The 24,307-nt window shown below is 38.3% G+C and overlaps 1 long non-coding RNA gene and 1 pseudogene across 2 annotated transcripts in view; one reads left to right on the top strand and one right to left on the bottom strand.

The window, feature by feature from the left end:
• Positions 1-24,307, top strand: part of LOC309863627 — a 186,299-nt gene that overhangs the window by 78,753 nt on the left and 83,239 nt on the right. The window lies entirely within an intron of this gene.
• On the bottom strand, positions 7,536-10,154 carry LOC309863879 (nicotinamide/nicotinic acid mononucleotide adenylyltransferase 3 pseudogene; annotated as a pseudogene). Its single transcript has 2 exons — positions 10,024-10,154; positions 7,536-8,305 (listed from the first exon to the last, which is right to left on the bottom strand). The product of its transcript is annotated as a nicotinamide/nicotinic acid mononucleotide adenylyltransferase 3 pseudogene (transcript).

Below are 24,307 nucleotides of genomic sequence, written 5' to 3'. Positions count from 1 at the left end.
TTCAACAGTGTTGGGAAAACTGGACAGCAACATGCAAAAGAATGAAATGGGACCACTTTCTTACACTATACACAAAAATAAATTCAAAATAGATTAAGGATCTAAGTGTGAGACCTGAAATCATAAAAATCCTAGGAGAGAGTACAAGCAGTAATTTCTCTGACATGGGCCATAGAAATTTTTTCTAGATAGTTCCAAAGGCAAGGGAAACACAAGCAAAAATAAACTATTGGGACTATAGCAAAATAAAAAGCTTCTGCACAATTATGAAAGCAATCAACAAAACTGAAAGACAACCTGTGGAATGGGAGAAGATATTTGCAAATGACATATCTGTTAATAGGTTGGTATCTGAAATCTATAAAGAATTTATAAAGCTCAACACCCTCCAAAACAAATAATCCAGTTAAAAAATGGGCAGAAGACATGAACAGACATTTCTCCAAAGAAGATATACAAATGGCTAACAGACACATGAAAAGATGGTCATCACCACTTATAATCAGGAAAATAAAAACAAAAACCACAATGAGATATCACCTTACACCTTTCAGAATGGCTAAAATTAAACAACACAAGGAACAACAGTGTTGGTGAGGATATAGAAAAAAAAGGAACCCTCTTGCACTGTTGATGGGAATGCAAACTGATGCAGCCACTGTGGAAAACAGTTTGATGGTTCCTCAAAATGTTAAAAATATAACTACTCTATGACCCAGCAGTTCCACTACTCGGTATTTACCCAAAGAATAAGAAAACACTATTTCAAAGGATACACTTAACCCCATGTTTATGTCAACATTATTTGCAATAGCTGAGAAGATATGGAAGCAGCCTAAGTGTCCAACAATCGATGAACAGATAAAAAAGTGATGTATATATATGGTGGAATATTATTCAACCATAAAAAAGAATGAAATCTTGCCATTTGCAACAAGTGGTTGGAGCTAGAGAGTATAATGCTAAATGAAGTAATTCAGTCAGAGAAAGACAAATACAATATGATTTCACTCATTTGTGGAATTTAAGGAACAAAACAAGGGAGCAAAGGGAAAAGAGAGAGAGAGAGAGAGAGACCAGGAAATAGTGTCTTAACTCTAGAGAACAAATTGATGTTTACCAGAGGGGAGGTGGGTGGTGGGATGGGTGAAATAGGTGATGGGGAATTAGGAGTGAACTTGTGTGATGTATGAAACTATTGAATCACTGTATTGTACACTTGAAACAAATATAACACTGTATGTTAACTAACTGGAATTAAAATAAAAGCTTGAAGAAATTCTCCATTGATAGGAAGAAGGAAGCTCTTGTAAATTCATAATACTTGTTTAATGCATTTATTCTTCTGGGGAGAAGTTTTAGGTTCTGTTCTTGTTTCAAAACCATAAATATGGAATTCGTTAAATCAAATCTCTATAGATGTCAAATACCAACCATACCTTCTTCATAAAATGAATATAAAGATTATAAATTATTTTGAGAGAAATATACAGTGCATTTAAAGTAGGTGTTTTTTGAAGTCAGGTAAACTTTTCAAATTTCTCAGGAACAACTGCGTTAAATTTTAAGTAGGATCTGGACAGGTTTGTATTTGTAATGCTGTTGTAATGTTGTTTACAGATTGGAGAATATCACTCTTCTGTATGAGACTTACTCAGACACCTCGAGAAGAAAGGAAATATTGTCAGGATAGAAGGGTACATTCAAACTGGAGCTGGAAATAGGGTCAGCAAGTATATGGGGATTGACTTTTTTTTTGCAGTCTCTTCCTTATTGACTTCAGAAACCTCTCTAGTGATATTTTGTGTGTGTGTTTTCTCCAGTGTACTTTCTCTGTTAACTGGTCAGTTGTAGACACCATACTTGATATGTACAGTTCAGTATTCTTTTATCCTATTTTCCAGCATTCTTTCTTTTTTTGCACTGGAGCAGCAACTCTGGCAGAACAGTGCAGGAATGATGGGTGTCCTGGATGTGCCTCTCAATGCAGAGACAAATACAGTAGGTGAGATTAAAAGTAGAAATGAGGAGAAAAGGCCAAGATTCCAACCTATAGAAAGAATGCCATGAGCATAATTGATAAAACCCCCATAATACAAAAAAAGAAATGGGGTTCTTTGATTAGGAAGTAGATAGATATCTTTCCGTGATCAGAAAGCCCTGTCATTTTTGTCCTGCTTCCAATTTGTCATTCTTTTCATTGTTCATATGCTCATTCATAGTGAATGACCACTGCCACCACCCCAGCTCCACGAAGGAAAGGACCAAGGTGGTTTTATGATGAACTAGTCATTAGTACCTTTCATTTTCATGAACCTATGGCTAGAGGTTCATTGACGAGGTAAATATCTAACCTTGATCTTCTGAATTAGCATGCAGATATTTAGCATTTTCACTGTCAGATTTATAGCTTCCTTGGCATATTAAAAAACAAGTTTTCATTAGGAAGATACATCATCTTTTAAGGGAAGGAATAACTTCTTCTCTAAGTTTAACAGAGAGCATGATCTTTGTGCTTTGTGTCAATCTACTCACTAACTCTCCTTACCAGGTATAATATATTCCTGTTGGCAGCTTGATTTAATTGGACTTGTGGTAACTGATTCACTTGAGCACTTTAATTGGGTAATTATTTTATTATAAGAACCACTTTTCAGCTCCTAGAGAGAGAGGAAATTTTCCATTTTTTTCTCAGGCTAAAACTGCAACCTGAATTCTTTTCTTTTATAGTAAAGTAGAATAATAATGACTAGATATAGAATTAGGTTGAGATTAAGCTGTAGAATGAAGAAAAATATCCTTGACTTATGTATTGATAAGAGACAAGTATGCTTTTGAGAAATGACTATAGAAATAGATTTCCTTAGACTGTGAGTACTGCCCCCACATACTCATCACTTTTGAATGGAGTGATTATTTGTCTTCTGCCTCAGTTTCCTTTCACAAGTATGGATTTCTCTTTCAGACCCCACACCAGAAGATAACTGCTGGAAAAAGAAAATAGAACATAAAGAAGTGCCCTTGACTCTTGATTCTAAACAAATGTCCATGATCCAGGGAATTTTTTTTAAAACAAATTAATTAAATATTGTCTTCTCTGAAAATTTTTTATGAAAGTTAGTTATTAAGCTCAGAAAGAGACTTTGTATTGATAAAAAGGCTCAGGCCCTGAAAATTTTGCCTGAAATTGAGCATATTAGGATAAAAGCAGTTCTCCAATTCCTGCATACTCGTGAGATTCAACCTTATTATCTTTTGTTGGCTGGCAAGAATGATAGTCAATAATCTAAGGATACTTCAGATCAGACAAACAAATAATTAGAGTTGACACTAGAAAAGCCAACAAGACCCTAATTAATTGATTTGTTAATAGCTATTCTCCATTTACAGACATTAGCCCAAATTGGGTTTTAAGCTGTGACAAGGGCCACAAGATAAACATTTTCTTTCTAAATTCCTGATTTCCTGCCAGCTTTCCAGTCTCACCATCAAATAGTCTTTGCAGGTTTTTGTTCACTGAAAGATTGAGGATAATTCCAAACAGCTTCCCTCCGAAACATAATATTCATATAGTGGCTCTTTGTGAAATGGTTAGTCAGTATAGAAATTATGTTTCGCTCTAGAATTTTTTAGTTTTACCTTTTCAGTGTGAAAGTAGAACAGAAGGAAACATTTTCAATTAACTCCTCATTTAAACAAATGATGTTGCAAGTGAAGCCTTCCCTAGTGGATGATAAGAAAAATGACATTTCTGTTCCAGAAACCCAGGGGCCAGAGAGGGGCTGTGTTTCAATCACCACTGTGCAACAAACCATCCCCAAACCTACTGGTGAAAAATAACAAACATTTTATTATCTGTAACGACTTTGTAGGTTGACTAGTCTCAGTGGGCTGTTCTTCATTTCCACATGATATCATCTGGACCGCAGTTCTAGGGGCTGGAATTTCCAAGTTGGTGCATTTACATGACTGGCAGCAGGTGCTGGCCATCTGCAGGGAGCTCAGCAGTTGACAGGAGCACCCCAGCTTTCTCCATGTGAGCTTCTTAAATCCCCTCATTTGCTGCCAGCTTCATGGGATGTGGGTTGTTATGGTTTTGAAAGAGGCCTGCAGCTGGGAGGGACCAGGAAGCAGTGAGTGGAAGCAGACCAGGAGCACATGTGTTTGGACTCCTGCGCTCTTTACCTGGGTATCAGATATCAGAACCTCTTGAATTGTATGAGCCTGTGGTTTTTGTATTTTAAATTATTCAACAGCTCCTGCAAAGGAAAGATTGTGTATCAGCTATCAGATACTTATCAGAAGTGAAGAGTGGTGATTTGCATGAGTTCTGTCACTGGAAAAGCAAACTTAACATACTTCATTTTCTGCTGTCTCCTGCATTTATTTGCCATATACTGTGCTGTGACCTAGTAGTTGGAAAAGTTACATTTATCAAGCATTTGCCAGTCATGGGAGGGGTTCTCTTTTTCTCTGGTCTCCTTGTTTCCATGTCCAGGGATTTAGAGTAACCCTTTGGCCTCTTATCCTACCTACTATTTCTTGTGAGTTTCCTCAGTTATCTCAGTAACATCCTCTGGTCCATGATTTTCAAGGCCCCAAACTCTGGGGATGTGTTGTTTGGGGATTTCTCTCTAGATACAGTGAAGAAATGCTTGCTTTGATTGTATGTATCCTGCAGAGCCAATCCTTCCTTTAGGTGGGCTTTCTTAGGGTTTATTATGGATGGGATGAAGATCAGGAATGAGTCATGAATTATTTGGATTAAGATTGAAAGGCTCATTTTTCAGTGCACCTGCTAATACTGATACTAAAATTATCAGTGTATCACCTTTATTTATCCATTGGTCCTAAATTAGGAGAAAAAAGAAATGGGTGTTACTTATTGATACCCTAAAACTTCAACAGTGACATTTTCTAACGCCCACTCAGCTGAGGTTGTCTGATTCACTGAGACGGATCTGATTGAACTGAACTCATATCACAGCATAGAGCAGGAAAAACTTTCCTTTTTTAAAAGTGACATTTTCAGAACTCTTAAAAAGAATTCTTTCTTGTATAGGCTGCATACCCTTGCATATTCTTTCTTGTAGAGTACGTACTTTAATGAGACATTTGTTTCTCTTTACTTATCCAGCAAATATTTATTTAGCACCTTCTACATGCCAAGCACTGTCTTAGGTGTTGGAACTATCACTGGGAAGCAAAAACAGATGGAGCCCCTACTCTTCTTGTTGGTATTATACTGGTGGAGACAGGCATGAATCTAAAAATAAATCATAGAAATTGTTTGTGTAAGAATGAGCTGAGACCAATGGTAAGAAGTCCGCAATTCTGTAATATTAATAGACAGCCTCACTTAGATTTTGTCCCCTAAGTTGTTTAATTTTAATTAAAAATAGTTTATTTTTAATTTATTTACTCACTCCTTCATGCTTCCCATCCATTCATCCGTTCACTCACCCATCCATCCAATCCAAACACATATTTATCAAATGTCTGTATATGCCTAGTACTATGCTAGGGAATGGGTTGTAGAAGGACATAAGAATGAAATCATGGTAATTGACATTACCTGGGTTCCTACACTACTGTGTTTCTTTCTTTGGCCTTTCAGGTGTTGTATTTATTAACTTTCATGTTTGTCTTTTTCATGAGTCTCAGCTCTGTAGTCAGATACTTTGTCCCGTGCATGTTGGATTTCTGGATGCTCAATATGGTTACTGGCATATAGTATTTAAGAAATACTTGTTAAATGAATGAATTTAGTATATCACTGCTATTGAGTAATATCAAATTAAATATCAGATGAATCATCACTGTTATGTGTAGATTAAAATGAGAGTAACCAGTTCGATATTCTGAACTCAGGTACATTAAAATTTTCAACATGAATTGAGCAATGACAGACCTAAAGGAGTTAGGAGTGCTCCACCAGGGAAGAGTTTTTTTTTTTTTTTTTTTTAATAGAGAAGATGTGGCAGCAGGGCAAAGAAATTATTTGGTTGTATTTTAAGCAGTTGCCTTATTTGGGAAAGTCTAGCTGGCTGTTTGTGTTTGGTTGTTCTTAAGTTTCTCTTCATTGGATTTAAGAGCATTGATTCCCCTCATGTTTTGGTTTCCTTACATAGGTTATCAAGGCATTAGACCCACCCCAATATAATAGCTTCCTTTTTTTTTTTTCTTTAAGAGAGAGAGTGAGAGGGAGAGAGAGAATGAGAGAGAGTGCCCATATATTCCTGAGCATGGGTGCACATGCAAGTGGGGGGTGGCGGGTTGGAGGGAGTGACAGAGGGAGAGGGAGAGAGAGAATCTTAAGCAGTCTCCATGCCCAGCCCAAGCCAGACATGGGGTCAATCTGACAACCCTGAGATCATGACATGAGTCAAAGTCAAGAGTCCTTCACTCAGCTGACTGAGCCACCCAGGCGCCTCTTGTTTAAATATGTCAACAGGTAGAAACCAATAATACTACACTTTGAAGTGGTTGGATTCGGGTGAGACCTCAACAGTTCTGGCCAAGAGCCATCAGTAGTGGTCCCTCTGCCATTGTCCTAATTGGATCCTTCCGCCAAGTACTTGGCCCTTAGAATCTTCCAGGAAGCAAGAGCAATAACACATTGCCCTGAGAAGATGAACAAAATGAGATTAATACAGGGACCCTGTTTCTTGGACACAAGTGCTGTATAACCAAGGATTTAATAATTATGGCAATGTATGACTTGGCGTATCTTTTAAAAAATTTAAAAAGTTTTCTTAAAAATTTTTTATGTCAATTTATTATTTATCTCTTTGCCAATATTCAAACCAGCAGGCAGTCATAAAACATTAAAAAAGAGCCTCTAAAATAGTCAAGGCGTCTGTTTTACCTCAGTTCCTTTTTAGAAACCTGGAAATCAGGCACCCTGGCATTTAAAAAAAGTCAGGTTAAAAATATCTGCCATATCAAAAATATTGTTTGAGGGTCACTTCTTAAAAAGATTTTATTTTATTTTTTTTTTAAGATTTTATTTTAAATTGTATATACAACTTAGGTAGACAGAAGGTGGTTCTTGAGGGAAGATTCAATGTAAATTGGCAAAGACCTGCTTCCAAATTTTTGACTGCTCAATTAGTATTATTTTGTTGGAACAAGGTGTTGATATAGCCCACTGTTTGGTAATTAGCTTCCTGTCAAATCTCTCCAATCAAGACCAGCATGTGGCACCTGGTCCTAGTTAAAAAATGAATGTGGGCATTTCTGATCTGACCCTCAGAGGCTGTGCCTTGCGCAGAACTGCCTTCAGTGCTGGTGCCAGAGTCACCATTTACTGAATAAGGCGGCCTCTGCAGGGAGAGGTTCTGAGAGCTGTGGTCTAGTCCTGGTGACCTGTCATGCCATTTTAACTTCTTTGGTAAATGTCCATTCTTGAGAATGTAGGTGCTTTCTTCTCTTCCCAAAAGAAAGTATCTCTTCCTCGGACAGAAGTCCTCTCTGAAATAAACTCATTGCCTAAATAAAAAAAAAGAAAGCCCAAGACCTTAACTGCTGTTTCCTCAGGAGGAACTCTGTGGAGGAGTGGCTGGTTCTCTCCAGCTTGTCTTTCTTTCATTTGTCTGGGTGCCCCTGCCTTTCCATGAACTGTCCCTGGTGTAGAAGTTATGGTCCTTGATGTAGGTGATGACAGCATCTGGGAGCAGGTTCCTCACGCTATGTCCCTGGCTCAAGGCCCGCCTGATGTATGCAGAGCTGAGCTCACTCTGCACGGGCTCCCTGGCCAGGTGAATGTTGTGTGGGTACTTGGGCAGGACGGGCGAGCCCGAGAGGTATTCCTTTGCCTTGTGACCTGCCTAGCTCACACATGCCACACCAAACTTCTCCACTATCTCCTGGATGTGTGCGTCTTTCCAGAGGTTGGGTTCTGGAAGGTCTTTAGGACATCTGCCCTGTAGAAGGGCTTCAGCTTAGGCCCAGCTGTGGGAGCTGTGGAGTGAGCCCTTACATGTTCCAGGCCTTCTGTCTGGGGCAGAGATCTAAGCTGTTTGCTGTAACGATGCCTCAGCACCTTCCCTGTCTCCATCCACTGCAACTGCTCACTCATTCTCCCAGGGTCTCCCTGGATCCGGTCGGACGTCTGTGGGGCCAGCCGGGCCATGGCCACCTGGTGGTGGGCAGCTGTGAGGTCTTTCTTCCTGTAGTTGTTGTTGAGAGGAGAGATGATTCCCCCGATCACCTAGTACATTCCTGTTTGATGTAGGCTGCTTCCAACAAGCGCAGGTGCATGTTGGTGATGGGACTGAAGGAGCCACAGGCCAGGGATTCAGCTCTTCATCTCATCAGGCACATCCACACCCACGGCAGTGGCTACCCCGCCTGTGCATGGTGGGGCTCTGCAGAGGCTCTCTGTGGGTCTCGGAGACTGCCAGGGACTGGGGTATCCACCACATCAAACGAAGAAGGGCTTCTGGCCTGTGCACAGCCCTACACCAGAGGACTGGGCGGTTTGGCGCCTGCTCTTGTGACACAAGGCCCTCTGCAGCCTGGGCGTCCCTAGATGAGCCTGCCCTGCCTCTGAATTGGCATATCTTAATCCCACACCACATTGTGTCTCTAGATTCTAGAAGAGTTCAGTGAAATAATCAAAAGCAAAGGAATTTGAACTTTTTTCTTAGCTTCAGAAAGAATTTCTATAAATTTCACAGTTGCATTCTCTTAAAGTAAAGGCTGTTTTAGAAGAGTGAACAAGGTACTTTACACAGATCTCTCAACTCTCAAAATAGACCTGTGAGATTCAGATGCAAAAAGGAGCCATAATTTCTTCTCTCACAGGTGCAGTACAAATCAAATGATTTCCATTTGTTTTTCTTGTCACTTTAGCCACTTCCATAGCTTTATTATAGCTATGTGTTTCCCTCCTCTTTGCCCTATTAATTCCTCCTAAGATTTCCCACAGTTCTTATCTGAGAAGTGAACTTATAAATTACCTGACAGTAAAGTCAGGGATAAGTAAATCACCATCCAGTCTGATCACAAAATCAAAATGTTTGTGATATGTCAAACCTTTAACAAGTCAATTGCTTCTTTTGAAAAATGTGTCTGTTCTCCTTCATGCTGAGAACAACCGAGTCACTCCATGAATTTTGCTCTGATATAAGACCAAAGTCACAGTGTCTTCAGACGATAAATTATGTCAAATATCTAGTAAGATGGCTAATGTCTCCTTATTTTTAAGAATCTTATTTCATAGTTTAATTCCCTATAGAACAGAGTTGAAGCTCTATGTCTTTGGTAACTCACGTAGGTAATGTAAAATTTGTCCTGAAGTTTCCGGGAGTAAAAGTTTAGGCCCTGAAGCCATTTATGCCACCACCAGACATTTTCCTCCTAAGTTATGCTGTATCTGTGTGTATATCTGTGTGTATATGTGTGTCTGTCTGTTCTAAGAGTTGCTCATCATACCCTAGTTTGTTAATAACTATTGTTTCTGCTTCACTTCAGTTAACCTTGCTCATAGAGGACAAACTGGGAAGCATATTAGTCAAAGCCAAGTTCTTTTACAAAGCCAAAAGTAGAGATCTTGAAAAAAGATTTCAAAGAAGTGTTTGGACATTAGAGTTGAGCAAGAATGTTCAAATTTGATGAGAGTGATAGTCACTGCAAACAATGGGCTCATTGAGCCTTGGGGAACTCAAGCAAGGCTACCAATTTCCAGATGAAGAATTTAATACTAGAAGAATGTGTTGGCCTATTAAATATAGAAATCCACTTCTGGGAATGGTTGATAATTGGAGCCTTACCAAAAAGGCAGTTTCTCATAGGAAATTTCAAAATGATTAAAGAAAACATTCCCGAGCCTTTCCAAATGGTGTAAATAGTAATCAGATACAACATGAATACTCTTTGTTGAATTGAAAATAAAGAAAATGTATTCTTTCTATTAACCCCTATGCTTCCCTCCCCACTTCTCTCTCTGTCTCTCTCCTGCGCGCGCACGCACACACACACACACACACACACACACATACAAATACACTCTATCTGTACCTGTAGAGTCCACATAATGCTTTCTCAAACTTAGGTATTTTTGTGGATGAGAGTTTCAGAACAAAATGTCCTATCTGGCCACGTAAAGAACTGCAAGATCTTTTAGTCTCAAATTTGTCAGCTTGTCTCATCTTGTTTCCTATCTCAAACAGCTCTTCCCTAGCTTACATATAAGCTCGAAACAGAACCTCAGTATTTCTGGGTTGTCCAACTAATCAATAATCATTTCTTTTTCTTTTAAGATTTATTTGTTTTACAGAGAGAGTATGCACATACGTGTGCGGGGGGGGCGGGGACAGAGAGAGAATTTCAAGCAGACTCCCTGCTGAGCACGGAGCCCCACTCCGGGCTGGATCTCACAACCTCGAGATCATGACCTGAACTGAAGCCAAGCACTGGACACTTAACTAACTGTCCCACCCAGGCAACCCTAGTCATTTATTTTTCCTGTGTATGAATATTTCTAAAGAAAGTCAGCTAATTCTCTCAAAGTTTAGGTTCAACTTGACATCTTCATTTTAGCCTTTAATGCAAGGTGAAGGGCCAAAAAGACTTTGGGGAGTGTAGCTGGGAGACAAGCAGTCTTTTAACGCCCTGCTTTAGAACCTCCATTATCATTTTTCTCATACAATGAATCAGATCATCCTCTTTTCATTAGCCCGCCCTCCCAATGGCTTGGTGTACTTCAAATGGATTGCTAGCTGCAGATCAGGCATGCTCAAATATCTCATCATTTCCACATAATTCCCCTAATTGAGAAACTTGTACTTTCATTGCGTCCTCAAAAAGCAATTTTCTAATGACTTATTAAAATAATGCCATTTGCCAGCCTTTTAAAAAGTCCCACTTTTGCATGGTGTCATGCTATAATTAGTAATACAGCATCAGTGATTAAACTGAATACCAATTTGAGGCATTTGCACCATCTTAATGGAGTTTGGTCACTAATGGGGTATGGCAGTTTGATTGTTCCCTGATATCTGAATGCTGCAGCAATATCTAGATCCTCAGATTACCTTGAAATGTTGATTTCAGACTCTTGAAACCATGGCAACAGTTGGTTCAAATGAATCCCAGAGCTTTAAAAACCAAGGTTTTGTTGTTGAATTTCTTTGCTTTTTTTTTTTTAACCCCTTAGTCATAAAACTCATGAGAAAATGGTTATAGTCAGACTTTGTATAAATTGGTATCCGTTCCCCTTTCTATAGAAAAGGGCAGACCACAGATATGATTATCTGTCCACCAGGGAGAGAAGGGAAAACTGATATGGGGGTCCCATGGCTGGTGTTTAAAGGTTACATGATAATATAGTAGCAGAGTAGTAAAGAAAACAGTGTAGTATTAGAATCTACCTAGTTGTTTACACTTAGAAATCTCCCCTCCTATATCTACCTCGATACCAAAACCCTCAAATTTTACTGACAAAATGTTTTTTTTTTTCTATTTCTTCCCTCCTCCTCATTCTCCTTACCACTTCCCTAATCTAGGCAATAACTCATTAGCCCAGCTTCCTGCCTCCCATCTGGCACCTTTTACTTTATTTATTATTATTCTTATTATGTTTTTTAATTTAAATTCAAGTTAGGTAATGCATAGTATTGGTTTCAGGAGCAGAATTTAGTAATTCATTACTGATTTATAACATCTGTGCTCATCCCAACACAGTGCCCTCTTTAATACCCATCATCCCATCACCCACTTAGCCCATCCCCATCCACCTCCCTCTAGTGACCCTTAGTTTGTTCTCTATAGATTTAAGAGTCTTCTATGGTTTGCCTCCCTCTCTGTTTTTTTCTTTATTATTTGTTTATTTAATTAACATATAATGTATTATTTATTTTAGGGTTATAGGTCTGTGATTTATCAGTCTTTTTTTAAAATTTTCAATAAACATATAATGTGTTTTTATCCCCAGGTGTACAGGTCTGTGACTTGCCAGGTTTACACATTTCACAGCACTCATCATAGCACATACCCTCCCCAATGTCCATATGTGATTTATCAGTCTTAACACAATTCATAGCACTCACCATATCACATACCCTCCCCAATTTCCATCACCCAGACACACCATCCCTCCCATTCCCCTCCACTCTAGAATTCCCCTGGGAAGCCATCTGGCCCTGGGCTTTTGTTTTTTTGGAGATTTTGGATTACTGCTTCAATTTCCTTGCTGATTATGGGTCTGTTAAGGTTTTCTATTTATTCCTGGTTCAGTTTTGGTAGTTTATATGTCTCTAGGAATGTAGCCATTTTTTCCAGATTGTCCAATTTGCTGGCATAGAGTTGCTCATAATATGTTCTTATAATTGTTTGTATTTCTTTGGTGTTGGTTGTGATCTCTCTGCTTTCATTCATGATTTTATTAATTGGGGTTCTTTCTCCTTTCTTTTTGATAAGTCTGGCCAGGGGTTTATCAATCTTACTAATTCTTTCAAATAACCAGCTCCTAGTTTTGTTGATTTGTTCTACTGTTCTTTTGGTTTCTATTTCATTGATTTTTGCTATGATCTTCATGATTTCTCTTCTGCTGGATTTAAACGTTCTTTGCTGTTCTTTCTCTAGTTCCTCTAGGTGTAGGGTTAGGTTGTATATTTGAGATTATATTTCTTGTTTACTGAGAAAGGCTTGTATTACTATATATTTTCCTCTTAGGAAAGAGCAGGGGCCCAATTGAGCACCATGGATCCTGGTTAATGGTAACCTGGAGCTGAGCACCCACTCTTCAGCTCAGTCTTTGCAGCCGGCTTCCCCACTCTGATACCTGGGAGCTCTGCCATGCTCAGACACCGTCAGTCTTTTTGTGACTCCAAGGTCCTGAGCCCACTCCATCCCAGAGAGTGTTCCACACCCTGCTTAGCCACTGGAATGACATCCCTCAGAGGAGCAGACATCTGAAAATTCTGATTTTGTGCTCCACCGTTCTATCACTAACCAGTAGCCAATGTTGGAGTCTTGCTACACCACGTGGTCTACCTTCCCAAATACGCCTTGGATTCACTTCTCTACACATCCTACCTTCCAGAAAGTGGTTGCTTTTCTGTTCATAGAATTGTTGCTATTCTTTTCTTCAATCTCCTATTAAGTTCATAGGTGTTCAGAATGGTTTGATAACTATCTAGCTAAATTCCTGGGACCAGACAAAATTCAGATCTACTCCTTGATCCTCCCTTTCTGTTTTTATCTTATTTTATTTTTCCTTCCCTTCCTCTATGTTCATTTGTTTTGTTTCTTAAATTTCACATGAATGAAATCAAATGGTATTTGTCTTTCTCTGACTGCCTTATTTTGCTTAGCATAATATACTCTAGTTCTTTTTTTTTAAGATTTATTTATTTGACAGACAGAGATCACAAGTAGGCAGAGAGAGAGAGAGAGAGAGAGAGAGAGAGTAGGCAGTAGGCTCCCTGCTAAGCAGAGAGCCTGACGTGGGGCTTGATTCCAGGACTCTGGGATCATGCCCCGAGCCGAAATTAGAGGCTTTAACCCACTAAGCCATCCAGGTGCCCTAAAATACTCTAGTTCTATCCACATTGTTGCAAATGGCAAGATTTCATCCTTTTTGATGGCTGAGTAATATTCCATCATATATATAGATACACATGCATAAGCCCCCACCCCTATCTTCTTTATTCATTCATCAGTCGATAGACATTTAGGGTCTTTCGATATTTTGCCTATTGTGGATAGTGCTGCTATAAACATTGGGGTACATATATCCTTTTGAATCAGCACTTTTGTATCCTTTGGGTAAAGACCTAGTAGTATAATTTTTGGGTTGGAGGGTAGTTCTAATTTTAACTTTTTGAGGAACCTCCATATTGTTTTTCAGAGTGGCTACACCAGTTTACATTTCCCTCAATAATGCAAAAGGTTTCTCCTTTCTCTGCATCCTCACCAGTATCTGTTGTTTCCTGAGTTGTTAATTTTAGCCATTCTAACAGGTATGAGGTGGCATCTGATTGTGGTTTTGATTTGTATTTCCCTGATAATGAATGAGGTGAGCATCTTTTCATGTGTCTCTTAGCCATTTGTATATATGTCTTCTTCAGAGAAATGTCTGTTCATATCTTCTGCCCATTTCTTAACTGGATTATTTATTTTTTTAGGTGTTGATTTTGATGAGTTATTTATAGATTCTAGATAGTAGCCCTTTATCTGATTTGTCATTTGAAAATATCTTCTCCCATTCCATTGATTACTTTTTAGTTTTATTGTTTCTTTCACTGTGCAGAAGCCTTTATCTTGATGAAAGAGTTCATTTTTGTTTTTTTCCCCTTCATATTTGCTCCCCCTGCCCCCCCACCCCCCGTGTCTAGTAAGAGATTGCTATGGTAGAGGTCAAAGTGGTTGTTGCCTGTTTTCTCCTGACAATTTTGATGGTTTCCTGTCTTATAGGTTTGTCTTTTCATCCATTTGAATTTATTTTTGTGTATGGTATAAAAAAGTGGCCCCATTTCATTCTTTTTCATGTTGCTATCCAGTTTTCCCAACACCATTTGTTGAAGAGATTGTCCTTTCCACGTTGGATATTTTTCCTTGCTTTATTAAAGATTAACTGACCATACAGTTATGAGTCCATCTCTGAATTCTGTATTCTTTTCTATTGATCTATGTGTCTATTTTTGTGTGAGTACCATACTGTCTCAGTGATTATAGTTTTGTAATATAGTTTAAAATCTGGGATTCTGATGCTTTCTACTTTGCTTTTCTCTTTCAACATTACTTTGATTGTTCAGAATGTTTTCTGATCTGTTAAAAATTTTAGGATTGTTTGTTCTAGCTCTGTGAAAAATGCTGGTGTTATTTTGATCAGCATTGCATTAAATGTATAGATTGCTCAGATAGTGTAGACATTTTAATAATATTTGTTCTTCTAATCTATGAGCATAGAATATTTTTCCATTTCTTTGTGTCTTCTCCAATTTCTTTCATAAATGTTCTATAGTTTCAGCATACAAATCTTTTACCTCTTTGGTTAGGTTTGTTCCTAGGTATCTTATGATTTTAGGTACAATTATAAAAATGATTGATCTCTTGAACTCTCTTTCTGCTGCTTCATTATTGATCATTTCTCTTCATTGATTTTATCAATCTTATTGATTTTATCAATGAGAAATCAAAGAGCTTTCTCTTCATTGATTTTATATTCAACAACTTTGCCTCATTCATGGATGAGTTCTAGCAAGTTTTTAGTGGCATCTTTCAGGTTTTCTACATAAAGTATCCTGTCAGCTGCGAATAGTGAAAATTTGACTTCTTCCTTGATGATTTGGATGTCGTTTATTTCTTTTTATTGTTTAATTGATGAGGCTAGGACTTCCAGTACAATATTGAACAACAGTGTTGAGAGTGGACCTTCCTGCCTGTCATGTTCCTGACCTTGGGGGAAAAGCTCTCAGTTTTTCCCCATTGAGGATATTATTCACTGTGGATGTTTTGTATATGGCCTTTATGATGTTGAAGTATGTTCCCTCTACCCCTATTTTCTTGAGGTTTTTTAATCAAGAAAGGGTGCTATGTTTTGCCATATGCTTTTTCTGATCTATTAGGAGGATCATATGGTTCTTATCTTTCCCTTTATTTATTTTTATTTATATTTAAAGATTTTATTTATTTTGAGAGAAACAGAGTGTGTACATGCCAATATAGAGAGAGTAGAGGAGGAGGGAGAGGAGGGGGAAAGGAATCCCAAGTAGACTCTGTGCTGATCATGGAGCTCAACATGGGACTTGATCCCAAGATCCTGGTATCATGACTGGAGCTGAAACCAAGAGTAGGATGCTTATTGACTGAGCCACCCAGGTGACCCTATCTTTTATTAATGTGGTATATCACATTGATTGATTTGTAGATATTGAACCACCCCTGCAGCCCAGGAATAAATCCCACTTGATCATAGTAAGTAACCCTTTTAATATACTATTGAATTTAATTAGTATCTTGTTGAGAATTCTTCTTTTCATGTTCATCAGGTATATTGATCTGTATTTCTCCTTTTCAGTGGGGTCTTTGTCTGGTTTTGGAATTCTGACCTCATAGAATGAGTTTGGAAGTTTTCCTTCCATTTCTATGTTGTGAAACAGTGTCAGCAGAATAGATATTAACTTCTTTAAATGTTTGTTAGAATTCCCATGAGAAGCCATCTGATCCTGGCCTCTTGTTTTTTGGGTTATTTTTGATTACTGATTCAATTTCTTTGCTGGTTATGGGTCTGTGCAAGTATTCTACTTCTTCCTGATTCAGTTTGGCAGTTTATGTGTTTCTAGGAATTTATCCATTCTTCCAGATTGCCCAATTTGTTGCCATGTAATTATTCATAATATTTTCTTATAATTATTTTTATTAATTATTTATATTTCTGCATTGTTGGTTATAATCTCTCCTTTTTTATTTGTGATTTTATTTATTTGGGTCTTTTCTCTTTTCCTTTTGATAAGTTGGCTAAGGGTTTATCAATTTTATTTATTCTTTCATAGACCCAGATCCTTGTTTTGTTGATCTTTTCTATGGTTTTTAGGAAATTTCTATATCATTTATTTCTGCTCTAATCTTAATTACTCCCTTTCTTCTTCTGATTTAGGCTTTACATGCTATTCTTTTTCTAGCTCCTTTAGGTGTAAAGTTTTATCTGGCACCTTTAAAATCCATCATCATATTTAGTTGATGCCTGAGATATTTTGCTACTTGAAAACCCCTATAGATCTCTGTCACCTTCAGAATAAAATCTGAATTTTTGACACGAATTCATGGCTTTCTACAAACTGGCTCAAGCCTAACTTTTTTTAGCTTTCTCTGTTCATTTCTCCTTATGCATCCCCAATTCTAGATATATCAGACTATTGGTATTTCCTGAATAGAGCTTGTCATTTCTTTTCTTTCTGACTTTGTTTTTACTATTCAATCTAGGATAACCTTTCCTCATCTTGTCTGTCTGATAGCCATCCAGAATTCTTCAAGTCTCAGTTCAAATGTCCTCTCCTTTCTAAATTTTCTCTGACATCCCTGCCCCTTTCTGAACTTCTGAGCAAACTGCAGGCCATATTAATATTACACCCATATTAGATTTCATTTTAATTTACTTTTTTTTCCTGCATTATTAACTATTTGAAGTCCAGGAACTTGCCACATTTACCTCTTTGTTTTTAGCATTCAGTAAAATCATTGTTCACATGATAAAATTCTGGTGATTTTTGAGATGAGTTGAATTATCACGAAAACTGATTCTGTAGCCATCCCTCACTGAAATATCTCAAGACAAAACGGTGAAGACATAAAAACTTATTTTCATTGTCTTATTTCTTCTTTTCAGACCTAACCTTCTTATCAGTCTAGTTCCAACATTGTTCTTATAGCTTTGATCAGCGTGAAGAGAGCACAATTGGACTTCCTTCAGAATAATCTCCACAGTTTGTATACAACCTGAGGAAATGTAAAAGGAGGGGAGCCCAATACAAAGGTTAGGAAAGCATAAAAAAGGCAAGTCAGGTTTAATGTTTTGAAGCTAAGATTGAATGAATGCCCCTCAACGGCCCCTTCCATATTATTCTAATTACCCCCTTTTCTCTTTGTCCTTAATGTTTTAGACAAATGCAAATTTCATCTCTTTACAGACTGTTACATTTAACAACTCTCTCAGACTCTATATAGAATCCTTTTCCCTTCTCCCTTTTGGAGAATTTTTTTTCTTCTTCTCCTTCTTTTTCTTCTTTCTTTAGATTTCTGATGCCTCATGGCAAATAGGTAAATTAATATGATTACTTGATGTTAACTGATGGTCCTTCAGGAGTTATCTGATCTTCAATAGCATCTGAAAATAGAAGAGCTTAAACTCCATGGCTACATTTTTCCCCCTTGAGAAGTTGCCTACATATATTTATTAAAGAACCTTAAACATTTCACCCTGGAATCTCCAGTGCTATATTGCCTTATCCCAGGGGTCAGAAAGTTGTCCAGCAGAAGCCAAATCTTTATCTCAGGATCTTCTCTGCTTATGAATATTATTTTTAAAGATTTACTTATATGTAAGACAGAGAGAGCGAAAGAGAGCATACACATGCAAGTTTGGGGCATGACGAGGCAGAGGGAGAGGGAGAGAGAAACTCAGTCCACCTCCACGCTCAGTATGAAGAGTGCTGAGCCTCATGCAGGGCTTGATCTCAAGACCCTGAGATAGAGACCTGAGCCAAAATCACAGTTGGATGCTTAACTCACTGTGCCACCTAGGTGCCCCTGAAATTTTTTTAAAGCTATTTGGCAAAAGAAGGGTAGAGGGAAAGCATTAACAGAAAAAGTGAATTCTTTTTCCAATTGCAGCAGGGCCGGAAATTGTAGGGATGCTTCACACAGTTTGCATTTTCCTATCCTTTGTCTTCTGTCTAAGCTTCTTAAGCTCTTAAATCCATCTTCTATTGTTAGTTTTACCTTTCCTGCTCATGGGTTCCATCATCTGTATTTAAACATTACTTAGTTAATTTTTGAGTGATTCATTTATTCATTCATTTCAATACAATTTAATTGAACATCAACTATATTAGGGTGGATGAGTAATACTGTTGTCACAAGAATCTCACTAACCTAGCACAGTGATTTGTTTCTTGGTCCCCTAAAATCCAGTCTAAATGTTGCTGCTGAGACTGCTTACCTTATAAGGGTGACTCAGGGATTTGATCTTCTCCATCTTATTACTGCCATAGTCAGCAATATAGCAGTTCTTTGCTTCAGCCACATGGATAGAGAACCTTTGAAAGATTGCTTGGGATGTGTTATGGCCAGGTTTGGTAATGCCATATACTACATGCATTCATATTCTGTTGATTGGAACTCGGTCACATGCTTAGATGTTCCAGGCTGTCAGTGGCCAGATGCAAGAGGATTATGGGAAATACCTTAACTGTATATCAAGAAAGGAGAGAAAAACTGATGAGCATGATGCCAGACATTTTGCTAAGTATTAGAGATAAAAAAAAGAATAAGAAATAATTGTAGTATGAGGAGTTCACTTCCAGGCCACCAGACACATATGAACAGAAAATTAAATATAATATAGCATTAGTAGTTACTGAGTGTATACATTCCTCCAAGCCCTTAATATAGTGGCCCTTAATTAATTTACTCTTTTCAATAGCCCCATGAGGTGTAGGTCTTTTATTATCCCTATTTCATAGGTAAGGAAACCAGAGCACAATGGTTTAAGAAATTTGCCTAGGGTCACACTACAAGTAAGTGGTGGAGCTGAGTTTCAAAACTAGGCAGTCTATCTTTAAAGTTTGAACACTTAAAAATTACATTATGCTACAATAAAGAGATGCACAGGAGGATAAGGGAGACACAAGGGAGACCCAGCCGGTTGTGAGAATAAGAAAAGGTTTTATGTACCAGGCACTACATGAACCGAGGTGTAATGGTGGAGTTGGAATTAATCCAGTTCCAGGGCAGGAAGAGTTCCAGCAGAGGAAAAAAGGTGGATAAAGGTAGAGCAGTGACAGCTCTCTTGGTGTATTTTAAGATATTTAAGATCTATAGGCGGTTTGATGCCATAGGTCAAGATCCAGGCTAGAAGTTGGGAGAGACTAGCTGTAGAGATAGATGAGGCCAGGTCATTGAAGGCATTTTATGCAGTGCTGAGGAGCTTGCCACTTATCCTAAGTGACGACAATGCTTGAAATGTTTCATTTAGAGAATTTAAATATTCAAATTTACATTTTACTTACAATCCACTGGTGGCTATGTGAAGGATGGGTTGAAGTGGACCAAAAGTGCTGGTTGAAAGATCAGTTAAGAGGCTTTTAAAGTAGTCCAGGAAAGCCAAATTTTGGTACATCTTGTCTTCTTATTATACAAAGACTATAAAATAATAATAAATGGCTGAGTATCACTTACCATTCCACACATTTGTCCTCACAACAACCATGTGAAAGAGGTATTGTTATTATCCCCATTTTACAGTTGAGGAAATTGAGGCCCAGATTGTGTGGATAGTGGCTAGTAATTAATGGCACCAAAATTCAAACTTCTGTGGTCTGGCTCAAGAGCTGACCTCTAGTATATAGTCTATATACTAGTGTATAGTATACAATTACCCCTTAGTACATAGTCTCCTTACATGAAGTAATGTTACAATTTATTAAAGTTACAAAAAGCTGGGTGTGTTACATGGGTAAAGGAAGAAAGGTGGGATTGGGAAGCAGAATCGGGAAGAAGTATTCCAGTCAGAGGGTACAGGGACCTTCTCCTGCGTGGCCAGAAAACCCGAGTCTTGGAGGCAAGATAGAATGGTTAGATGTGCTTTATTCTTCAGAAGAAAAAACTGAGGCATGGAAGGATTGAGTGACTCACCCAAGGTCCCATAACTAGTAAGTCACAGAAAGAGGATAAGACCTCAGGTAATTATTTATGGAGTCCATATTCTGTATCACCATACATTGTTGCCTGTCTTTGTTCCATACCCAATGAGTTATTGAGAATGGAAAGCATTTCCTCGTATAGGAGGAAGTCTTGGGTCAATACAAAATTTAGGAAAGCTGCTTTCACAGTTATCAGTAAATACTTTCTATCAATGATAAAACAGGAATAACTGTAGAATATACATATTCTTGGAAGAGTGGGAGTCATTTTCACAGTTTGCTAATAAAATACTCCTCCTAGATATCATAGGGTCTTTAAAAATATATATATTTATGACTAATCTGGTGGTGTACGGAAGTATCCTAACTCTCTCAGAGCTCTCTTGGGGCTTCCTTGTGTTCATTTCCTATTATCCTGGGGATATGCAGCCCCTGGCTCTGAGCCACCATGAACACAGCTGACTACAGATTATGTGGGGCCCAGGGCAATATGAAAATGAGGGCTCCTTTTCCAAAAATTGGTAGGGATTTCATGATGGCAACAACAGAAAACTAAACCAAGCTTGGGGAATTTCTGAGTGTGTGGCCTTGTATAGCTACACAGATCACATACCTATGATGTGGGCCCTGGCAGTACCCTGTCCAACATTTAGCTCTGTAGTTCCTGAAGGCATCATCTGGGGTATGTCATTCTGTGGATCCCTAAAATTATGGTGTTGGCATCTCCAATATGCTTATTCTTCTCACTGGGGGCTCCTCATCTTTAAGGAATTCTCAGTTTCCTTCATCGTCCAGGGCTATAGATGAGAAAGACCCTGAGAGGAGTCTGTTCTTTTTCTTGGAGGGCAGGCTGCCCATCTTAGTCAGATCCTGTCTCTCTGCCTCATGGTGTCTTGGCTCACAGTTAAATGATGGGTGAAAGGAAAGATTGGAACTCAGTGGCCTTTTGGGTTTTAAGAATATGATAAAGAGAAGAAAATATATTTTCAGTACATGTAACTGTCACAAGATAAATGTCCAGAATATATATAGAAACCTGTGTAAAATCAATAAGAGAAAGACAACTCAATAGAAAAGTAGGTAAAAAACTTAAACTCTTCACTCAAGAGAAGTTAAGAATAGCCAACAATCTTATGCACATTATAAACATTCTTTTGTATATATTTAACAACAACAGCAGCAAAGATTAAGGAAAGCCTTAACATCAAAACGGTTAGGAACACAGCTTCCAAAAAACCATATTTTCTCTAAAAAGAAGTTAAAAAAAAAAGGAGTAAATTTTTGTATAAAAAACACCTTACCCCCCTGTGATGGGAGTTGCATGGTAAGATGAAAGCATGCAAAATTGATTTAGAAACCACCCCTGTAGCATAAATATCCCTTTAATGACTATGCTGGTCAAAATATTTAATTGTGACACTTTATTCTTCCATTTCGATGTAAGAAAAACATGGTTTTGCTAATGACAATGATGCTCTAATATTACAATGGGGCAGATGTCTGCACTTAATCGGAGAAATTATTGGCATTTCAGTATTGCAAATACTCTTCATAGTAATTGATAACAGACTGCACGTGGACCCTTTCACCTCTCTGGCAAATTCAAGCAAATCGGTAATACGTAACTATCTACAAACTGAGATGCCATATGCTCCGTGTAGCTTTCCATTTGGGGCTGGACACTAACTAGTCACGATTTATTAGGTCCTCATCGCTTACTGAGTCTACCACTTCTTTATAATTTATTCTTTACCAGCACTGAAGGATAGGGCTCGATCGCAGCTCCCATTTTGTAGGGAAGGCAGTGGGAGGCAAGGTAATTTGCTAAAGGTGGAAGAGTGTGGTGGTGGCAGGCCCGAGATTAGAACCTACAGTCCCGGGGGGGTAATTTTGATTCCACCGCCCACGTGAGTGGATACTGCTGGCTCTGTGTTCATCACACGCTCTCATTGAGGTTGCTGAAGCATTTCATGAACAGAAATCTTTTTCCTCCTGGGTCTCTCTGGCCCTTCCAGGATGTATTGTACCACTTAGCACCTATATTGCTCTTATATGTTTCTATTTTCTTCTTTCAGTGTTCCATTTGTGTAAAGGAGTTGAGTCCCTAGTAAAATTGTGAGTGCCTTAACATCAAGAAATGCGTTTTTAAAATTTCTTTTGGTATCCTTTCTCTTTATCAGCACGGTGTTAGGCATGTTTAGGCACTATATAGGGTTATTGTTCTCTGATCCTTTTGTAAATTAGGTGACCAAAACATAGGATTCCAATTTGCTTTACAAAATTAAATTTTGCTTTTTATCAAAAGGGATCTGTGTTTGGGCTGCTTTTGAAATAGGACTATATTTAAGACAATTCAATTTTGGCATAATTTCATGTATATGCATTCAGCGGGGGTGGTATGTGGAGTAATCAACTTAGGAGATCATTTGATTCTGTAAAAAATTACAGAAAATGTGCTCTGTGCTCCCCATGACTATTTGCATAGGAAGCTGAAATTCTGTAAAGTACCATCATCCCTTGTCAATTGTAATGTTAGATTTCTTGTTTAACTAAAGGTATCTGGCCTATATGACTTCCAGTTTTGAAAGGAAAATAAAGGAAAGGACAAGGGAAATGAATTGCTCACCCATGGATGGTGGGAGTAAATGTGAAAAATACTAATCTTGAGTTTGCATTATTTAAAAAATGATTTGTCACGTAAGGTCATCTCTGTCCTTCCCTCTTTTGCTTTCTTCTTTTCTTCTTCAGGCCTTTCAAGTATTTCATTTGGTTTGGTTTGGAAACTCCTGAGGACCAAATCCATCAACCCCAGCCTGACAGACCGCACAGCTTCCCCAGGCAGGGCTGATATGCACCACTTCTCACTGATCGACATAACAGTTGGCATCCGTACTGAGTTGTCAGTCCCCGCACCATACTGGTTGTTAAAGATTTTGATTATAACCCATCCCCTGTCATACATGATATAAGCTGACTACGTATTTGGGTTCTCTTCTATCACAGTGTTCTCTCTGACCCTTTCTCTTCAGCTATACTTTGGATTTCAAAGTTGACAATGAACAGGCTATAGTGGACCTTTATTATTTTTGCTTGCTCAGTCTCTACTGATCGTGCTTCTGGTCACAGGACTCAGATTTTGTTTCAGCCCGTGAGGTCCCAGTAGAACGGACTCCATTCCCAAAATGTGTTCCAGACCTAGACCCATTCGTTCAGTATGACGTGATTCCCTCCTGCCTGGGACCCCTGGCCCAGAAGTAAATCTTTACTTTCACTGGTGTTGGGGTTTAAGGATACCTATAGGATCGGGGTCTGCTGCAGCCAACAAGATAGAAGTGGGGTCTGAAAGGATGGACTCAGCACAGAGGCTCAGAACCAGATAACGGAGAGCGAGAAAAACCTAGTCCTTAGATACTGGCTGACGCTCTGTATCCAGATACTTCCAAAGCCAGTTCTACTCTTAGAGGTTTTGTTTGTTTTTAAAGTACAGAGAGTTCCCATATACCTTTTCCCCCAATGCCTTTCTTCAACCTCTTCTGTTGTCATCTTTCCTGTACCCAGAGTGGCACATTTGTTGTAATGAATGAACTCACATGGACACATCATTATTACCCCAAATCCATAGTTTACATTAAGGTTCATGCTTTGTGTTATTATGCATTCTATAGATTTTGATAATTGTATAATGACATGTATCCACATGTATTCTACAGAATAGTTCCACTGCCCTAAAAATCCTTTGTGTTCCCCTATTTATCCCTCCCTTATCCCTAATCCTTGGTAAGCAGTTATCTTTTTACCCTTACCATAGTTTTGCCTTTTCCAGAATGCCAGGTAGTTGGAATCATACAGTGTGTAGCTTTTTAAGATTGGCTTCTTTCACTTAGCATTATATATTTAAGTCTTTTCCTCATGTCTTTTTGTGGCTTTTTTTTTTTTAA

Source organism: Mustela nivalis (assembly GCF_964662115.1).
Source record: "Mustela nivalis genome assembly, chromosome: 4".
NCBI classification, from domain to species: Eukaryota; Metazoa; Chordata; class Mammalia; order Carnivora; family Mustelidae; genus Mustela; species Mustela nivalis.
This window is presented reverse-complemented; position numbering and strand designations above follow the sequence as displayed.